Source organism: Cucurbita pepo, chromosome LG07 (assembly GCF_002806865.2).
Source record: "Cucurbita pepo subsp. pepo cultivar mu-cu-16 chromosome LG07, ASM280686v2, whole genome shotgun sequence".
Taxonomy (NCBI): domain Eukaryota; kingdom Viridiplantae; phylum Streptophyta; class Magnoliopsida; order Cucurbitales; family Cucurbitaceae; genus Cucurbita; species Cucurbita pepo.
This window is the reverse complement of record NC_036644.1, coordinates 2,641,472-2,649,822: the sequence shown is the minus strand read 5'-3', so window position 1 is coordinate 2,649,822 and position 8,351 is coordinate 2,641,472.

Sequence of the window (8,351 nt, the reverse complement as noted above, 5' to 3'; positions counted from 1 at the left end):
CGGCGGAAATGGAAGTTGTGGTAATGAAAGTCCTACGTGGCACTTCGCCATTTGCGTTGGGGTTGTTTGGACAAGTGGGCTCCACCCTTTCATTTTTTTTCCCACAATCGTCGCCACGTCACCATTTAAAAAAAACTTTTATTAATTCAAATATTATTTTTGTTCCGTTCACGTTTTATGTTTTTATTATTTTTAAAACTACAATATTAATTTATATCTATAATAAATATTTTAAAATAATTATTAAAATAAAAATTCTTCAGACTAAAAAAGAGGTACATGAATAAACCGATACACATCGGAATGAGAGTAATCCCAATGATATGATAGCTAAGAAACAATTAAAAAAAAATAAAAATCACGACTTATACTAAGCGTGTTTTTTCTTGGAGATCATAAGAATTCTTAATGAGTCCACGTAAGAACCTCTGTTTTAGTCTCTTGGTCGATCAAATAACATATCGGAGAGTATATGACAAAGGTAACCCATAGAACGACAATCATCATGTAAAAAATCTGTCCAAGTTTCTAGAGTTTAAGCATGGTCCCGTTACGCTACAGGGACCAAGACTAGGGCACTCATTATATAACATTAAAATCGTCAATTTAAATATTTTAAAATATTATTAGAAACGAACGGTTACCATAGAAAAGAGATAACTCGACAGCAGAGTATTGTCTCGAAAATATTATCATTTTAATCATTATTAATTAAAATTTGTAGATAAAAGCAATAAATTAATTTATAATCTTCAATTTAATGTTATAATTAAAATAAAATGATTTTAAAATAAAAAAAATAGCAATAAAATGATTTTTATTTATTTTCAATGCTATTTTCTATTGGTTGGAGCGAAATGAAAGTGGGAAATCTAGGTGTATGGTGGGCCCCACTATTTTGCCTTGTGCTTTAAATGCATTTTGTCTTTTAGTTAGTAGGCAATTAATTAAAATTTTTTTATTAATGATTTATTAATATCTTACAAAAAAAAAAACAAAAAAAAGTTTTCATAATTAATATGATTTATAATATAAAATGATTTAAATATACTCAAAATTACAATCATGCCCTTAAATTATATGATTTTTCTTAGTTAAATTTCATATTAAACACATAAAATTATTTTATATTTATATTTATAGTAAATTAAATTTAAAATATGCATACTAGTTTTTTAGTTACATAACTCTAAATATAACTAATTTATATATTTAAAAATACTCAGATTAATTAGTTGTTAAAATTATATATATATATATATATATATATATATATAATTTTTAATTTAAAAATATATTAAATAATAGTGATATAACGGATTATTAAATATTTTTTGAATTTTAAATATTTACTAGACAAAAAATAAATAAATTTTAGAAATGGATAGAAACTTTCTAAACTGCAAAGATTACCGGATCCAACATTTAAAATTTAAAGATAAGTCATTCAAAGACCTAATAGTAGAGATACGAGACAAAAAAGAAACGTCAAATCCAACATAAATGTTCGAGATTTGAGTAGGGTTAGATAAAAAAAAATAAAAAAATTGTTGCTGAATCTCTCTCTCCCTCTCACGAGCCACGACCGTCGCTAGCTCATTATTAATGGCTTCATTCGTTGCATCGTTGGCTACGACCATATACACTTCTCGTAGCATTGCTAAAAAAAAATAAATAATATATATATAAATAAAAGTATTCGATCCAGCTCAACTCAACCCAAAAATAAAAATAAAGGGGTTTGGTTTGATTAGAAGAGTGGCGTGACGCCATCGGACCCATGTCCAGGCAACGCACGAGCGGCGGTCAAGGCCCACCTGGAACCACTCACGGTGGTCGGCTTACTCACGGCCCATGTGGCTCTGCCCCAACGAATCCCTTTAAATCAGTCTCCCTAACCCAAATTAAATTAAATTAAATTAAATTAAATTAAATTAAATTAAATTAAATTAAATTAAACTAAGCTACTTAATTAATCACTTTTACTTAATAATTAATTAAATTCCCCCTTTCTATATAAAGGGCCCAAATTCATGCGCATCTCAGTGTCTCCCATTTCTCTGTAATTCACCGATCTTTAAACAATGGTTCTCAATGGATTCGACTCCGTCAAGGCCATTTCCATGGCGAATTCCGGCCGCCGCCGTAAGCTCAAGTGGTTATTCGAGTTTATTATGTTCTTATTTCTCGTTTTCCACCGCTCCAGCTTGTTTTCTCTCGCCGGACCATTCTTCCGCCATTTTTTCCGGCGAATCCTCGTCGTCCTCAACAGTCACACCTTCGTCTTCATCGTTTTCCACGCCATGCTCTTCGTCGTTTACTCTCTCTCCCATTTAACCGACAACAATTCCGGTTCGAACCGAACCGACGCCGAATCCACCCTCGACGCTCGGTCTTCTCACGTAACCGCCGACAATTCGCCGGAGAGTCTGATCGCTTCGAAAGACGACTCCGTCGACGATAAATTGGTCGTTGACGAGAAAAACACGGCGACGGCGCTGGAGAATTTGCCGGCTCCGGTTGACGATTCCGTCGCCGAGAAGAACACAGAAAAATCGGCGGTGAGCAAAGATTCAATCGATCCAACGACGACGACAGCGCCGACACCGGGATCGCCTGTCCTGCATTTGATCATCCCAGAGACAAGGCAATTCCGGAGAACAGAATCGGAGAGATTCGAAGAGAATCGAGAAAGAGGGAAACTCCGGCGATCGAAGACAGAGATTCGCCGGGAAGAAAGCAGAGAATCGACAAAATTAACGGATTCGGTGGAGGAAATGGACATCGACGACTTCAATCGGAAGGTGGAGAGGTTCATCGCCGAACAGAAGCTGCACATCGGCGGGAGAATTTGGGATTCCGACAAGTGAACAGAAAAATCAGTAACAGACAGAGACAGAGACAGAGACAGAGAGACAGGGGAGGAAGAAGAAGAAGGAAAAAAACAGGTTGGGATTAAATGCTCCTTTTTTCTCGGAATTGTAATAATGAGAAATATGGGATATGAAAATCAGGGAATTTTGCAGCAAAATTTTGGCATTTCCTTTTTAATTTCTTCCCTTTCGGATGAATTTGAAAGCGGAAAAGGTTGTTTTTTTGACACCTCTTTCTGTTTGTTTGTTGTAAATATTCAAACATGTCAGACCAAATTGTTTGGGACATCGTCGCTCTCCTTTCGCTCTCCAACTAATATTCTTCGCTNTTTTTTTTTTTTTTTTTTTTTTTTTTTTTTTTTTAAATAAAAATAAAAATACTTGTCAATTTATTTCTCTAAATAAAATATTAATTTTCAAACATTTTATAAAAAATCTAAAAAAATATATATTTCCCGGAGAAAAATAGTTAATATTTTATTTAAAAAATACGCTCAAACTTAATATATATTTATATATATAGTACTATGTTTAAAAAATATTCATGAAATTTTAAACGCAAGATTACTATTATTTATCTTTATATAAAAAAAAATTTAATATTTTTTTTTATCTTTGTTTATAATATTGCTCTTAGAAGTTAATTAATATTTTTGGAAATTATTTTTTAATTTTTAAAATTTTAAACATATTTTAAAAGTTTCTTAATATTTTTTAAACATTTTTATATTTTCTAAACAACTTTTAAAGTTTTAAGTGCATTTTTTAAACATTTAAAAAAATATATTTATGAAACAAAATATTAATTATTTTTATAAAAAATTAATGAAAATTGTATTTTTTTAATTTTTTTTTAAAGTTTAAAGAACATTTTTTTAGACTCTTGAAAATTTAACGATATTTTTATCAATTTAATTTTTAAAAAATAATACTTATTATATATATATATATATATATAAAAATAAATAATAAATATTGTGGTGTTAAAAAAATGGTTGGGGCTTGGGCAGATTTTGTGAGTGTCAAATCGAAAAAGAAATTTAATTTGCCCAAAATTATGTTGAATTGATGTCAGCCGACAGAAATTAATATATTTGGAAAAAAAAAATACTTTTATTATAAATTAATTAAATTCATATTATGCTAATTAAATTAAAACATATATATTTTCAACCTAGTAGTTAGACGTTGAAATGAAAAGGAATATATTCCAGACACAATTTTTTTTTCCAAAATTTATAATAAAACAATTATTATTAATTTGTTAATTTTTTAATTTAATTCCCAATTTTAAAAGTAATTCGAAATTATATCATAACATAATTTAGATATTTAATTTTATTATTAATTTAGGCTAAATTAATAAAAAAAAATATCAACTTTTAAAATTTTCAATAATACCCTTACCGTCAAAAAAAAAAAATCTATAAAAATTAAAAATTTTAAAATAGTTTTACCGTTAATAATATATTTTAACCTCTCACTTTTATTTAAAAAAGTTTTAATTTTTTTTTACCGTAAATATATAGGTAAAAACTATTTATCGATATTTTATAAATTATTATTATTTTTTTATGTTACTCTTAGAAATTTTTTGAAGTTTTATTAAAAAAAATTAAAAAAAAATCAATAATTTTTGTAAATTTCAAATTTAGATACAAATTTAAATTTATATTCCATATATTTATTAATTTTTTAAAAATATTAAATATATTAAAACCTATAAAAACAAAACTTAATATATTATTACTTTAATTATTAAATATATTTACCTGTCAACGTCCGCCGATGGGTACCAAAAAAGAGTCGGTCCTAATTATTTATTATCATTTATAAATAAATTGCCATTTTTCTTCCCCATATTATTATTTATTATTACTTTAATTACACCTTTTAACCACTCTTCTTTTCACCCTTCAAATTATTCTTACCTTTGAATTTTACAAACCAATTTTAAATAAAAAAAATTAGTTCACAACCACCAATAATACGTACCATGTCTATCTCAGATGAATGTTCGTTGTTCAATATCTCGACTGCTCGAGAAGTTGGACTCCTAGCTCTACCGACCCAACTCGGAGTGGATTTTAGGAGAAGGGAAGAGCGGGACAGAACCCATGAAGGGTTTTCGTTGCTGAAAGGGTTCAAATGGGACTGAAGCGAGAATGAATTATTTATTTTTTAAAATAAGTTTAAAATCTAACTCAAAATTAAAAAATTATTATTATTATTTTTTTAATTATCTTTAAACTTCAACCCATTTTAGGAATTTTGTAATTGAAATGGCAAGAATTAGAGAACTTGCCAAAAAAATAAAACACGTTAATTGTGGGCAATTAGTGTAAATAAGGGAAAGTCTTGGGGAGAAAGCAAGAAGAATAATAATGGAAAATTAGAAAAGCAATGCATGAAGGAAGTTTCAGAATTCCATTTTGTAGCCTAGAATTGGGGTTTAATTTAAAATTGGAGACGGCGGTGGGGACTTAGAGAATTAGAATAAACCAAAAGGACTAAATTATAATATTAGGAGAAAATCTTATTGGGATAAGAAGAGTATATCATATCATAATTACATTCACTAACTTAAGTGCCATGTGGGGTTTCTCTTCCAAACTTTTCAACCTAAATAATTGACAATAAAATTATTTCTTTTAATTTTTTTTCGTTAAAATATCCTTATAGCACGTGTCGCCATGCCACTAGCCACCTTTACGTTCCCACGACTATCTAAGTTGCTGTTGTCATAGCCTGTGCCATCCATGATTGTTGGAGTTGTTGTCACAGGAACAACGTTAGTGATGAATAAGGAGACCCAAAGAGAATAATATCTGCTAGTGGTGGACTTGGGCTGTTACATATATACTCCCACAACTGTCCAAGTTGCTGTTATCGCCGCTTGTGCCATCCATGATTGTTGGAGTTGTTGTCACAGGAACAATGTTAGTGATGTTTAATAAGGAGGCTCAAAGAGGACAATATCTGCTAGTGGTGGACTTGGGCTGTTACATATATGTTCCCACAACTGTTCAAGTTGCTGTTATCGCCGCCTGTGCCATCCATGATTGTTGGAGTTGTTGTCACAGGAACAACGTTAGTGATGAATAAGGAGACCCAAAGAGGATAATATCTGCTAGTGGTGGACTTGGGCTGTTACATATATACTCCCACAACTGTCCAAGTTGCTGTTATCGCCGCTTGTGCCATCCATGATTGTTGGAGTTGTTGTCACAGGAACAATGTTAGTGATGTTTAATAAGGAGGCTCAAAGAGGACAATATCTGCTAGTGGTGGACTTGGGCTGTTACATATATGTTCCCACAACTGTTCAAGTTGCTGTTATCGCCGCCTGTGCCATCCATGATTGTTGGAGTTGTTGTCACAGGAACAACGTTAGTGATGAATAAGGAGACCCAAAGAGGATAATATCTGCTAGTGGTGGACTTGGGCTGTTACATATATACTCCCACAACTGTCCAAGTTGCTGTTATCGCCGCTTGTGCCATCCATGATTGTTGGAGTTGTTGTCACAGGAACAATGTTAGTGATGTTTAATAAGGAGGCTCAAAGAGGACAATATCTGCTAGTGGTGGACTTGGGCTGTTACATATATGTTCCCACAACTGTTCAAGTTGCTGTTATCGCCGCCTGTGCCATCCATGATTGTTGGAGTTGTTGTCACAGGAACAACGTTAGTGATGAATAAGAAGACCCAAAGAGGATAATATCTGCTAATGGTGGACTTGGGCTGTTACATATATGTTCCCACAACTGTTCAAGTTGCTGTTATCGCCACCTGTGCCATCCATGATTGTTGGAGTCGTTGTCACAGGAATAACGTTAGTGATGTTTAATAAGGAGGCCGCAAGAGGACAATATCTGCTAGTGGTGAACTTGAGCTGTTACATATATATTCACACAACTGTCCAAGTTGTTGTTATTGTCACCTGTGCCATCCATAATTGTTGGAGTTGTTGTCACCGTTATGTTATTAGAGGAATAACGTTAGTGATGTTGAATAAGGAGATTTGAGGTACAGTCTAGTAAAATTGAATGATCTTCTTAGATAACTATCAGGATTCATATTGCTTACTAAAAGATGATACCCAGTAGTTTCATCTTTATAGTCCTCGATTGAAAACCGACCTCGACCTGTTTTAAAGCTTTATAGTCTTCAATCGACCTTAATGAATTAAATTAAAATAATAAGGAAATACCACGATACCCAGTAGTTTCATCTTTATAGTCCTCGATCGAAGACCGACCTCGACCTGTTTTAAAGCTTTATAGTCCTCAATCGAGCTTAGAAATTAATGATTAAATGAGTGAATACGTTGATTCCCTTAATATTAATGGCTTGAATTTCAAAAAAAGGTGTAATAAATCCAAAAGATTTAAAATTAAGGGTATAGGCAATATCTTATAGACATGGGGAGGGCAATTATTGGGGGCGCAAAGGTAAAAAGAAAGCTCATGATTGGCAAAAGCGTCGTCGTTTTCTCCGAACTTTCCGACAACTTTTTAAGGACATTGGGAAATGTTTTTTTTTTAATTTTTTTAATTTTTTTTTTTAATTTTCTTGGGCTTTGAGTTTGTGCAATAACCATTCACAAATCCCACATTTTATGACTATAATTTCTTTCCTTTTTGTTTTATTTATTTATTTATTTATTTATTTATTATTATTATTATTATTTAGCATTTGGTGGGATTGGAAGTGGGGGTTTGGAGGGAATTTGCGATATTTGTGGGGAGGAAAAAAGAAATAGTGTGATTTTGTAAAAATATTAAAAATTTGCAAAATGGTCCTTACACTAAATGGACACGAGTTCGATTATTTGACATTTTAATTGATAATATACGTTGTAATTAGCAATCCAACATTTTATTTTGGGTTGGATTAGATAGAGTAATCGGGTTGTTTATTTTTTTAATATATTTTTTACGGTATATGTCGCGTTAATAACTAAAATCTTATAAACTCAAATATCAAACATTCATAATTCGTAATATATTACTAACATGTGTTACAAACATCAAATATTCTTAATTATAATGTTTCATTATTTAGAAATGTTATGTGAATATTGGCTCATGTGGGTATTTAAAAAATTTGATGAATTCAGGAACCGATCAACCCAACTCAATTAGTATAAGTTGGGTTCGGTTCAAATATAAGAAATTTTTATGTATTGGGTTGGTTCATGCATTCTCCTAAAACTAATTGGATTGAACCGAACAAATCCGAATTTATTGTTAATTTAAGAAATATATATATTTCATAATTATTTGATTAGGATTCTCTAACCATCCTTAAAAATAATTTTTTAACTATTTAAAAGATAATTTTTTAAAATATATATTAAAAATGAGTGGTTAATATATTTTACTAATTACATTTTATTTTATTAAAAACAATTCAAATAAATAAGACAAACAACCTCAACTAACACAAACAAACAAAAAAAAAAAAAAAAAAAA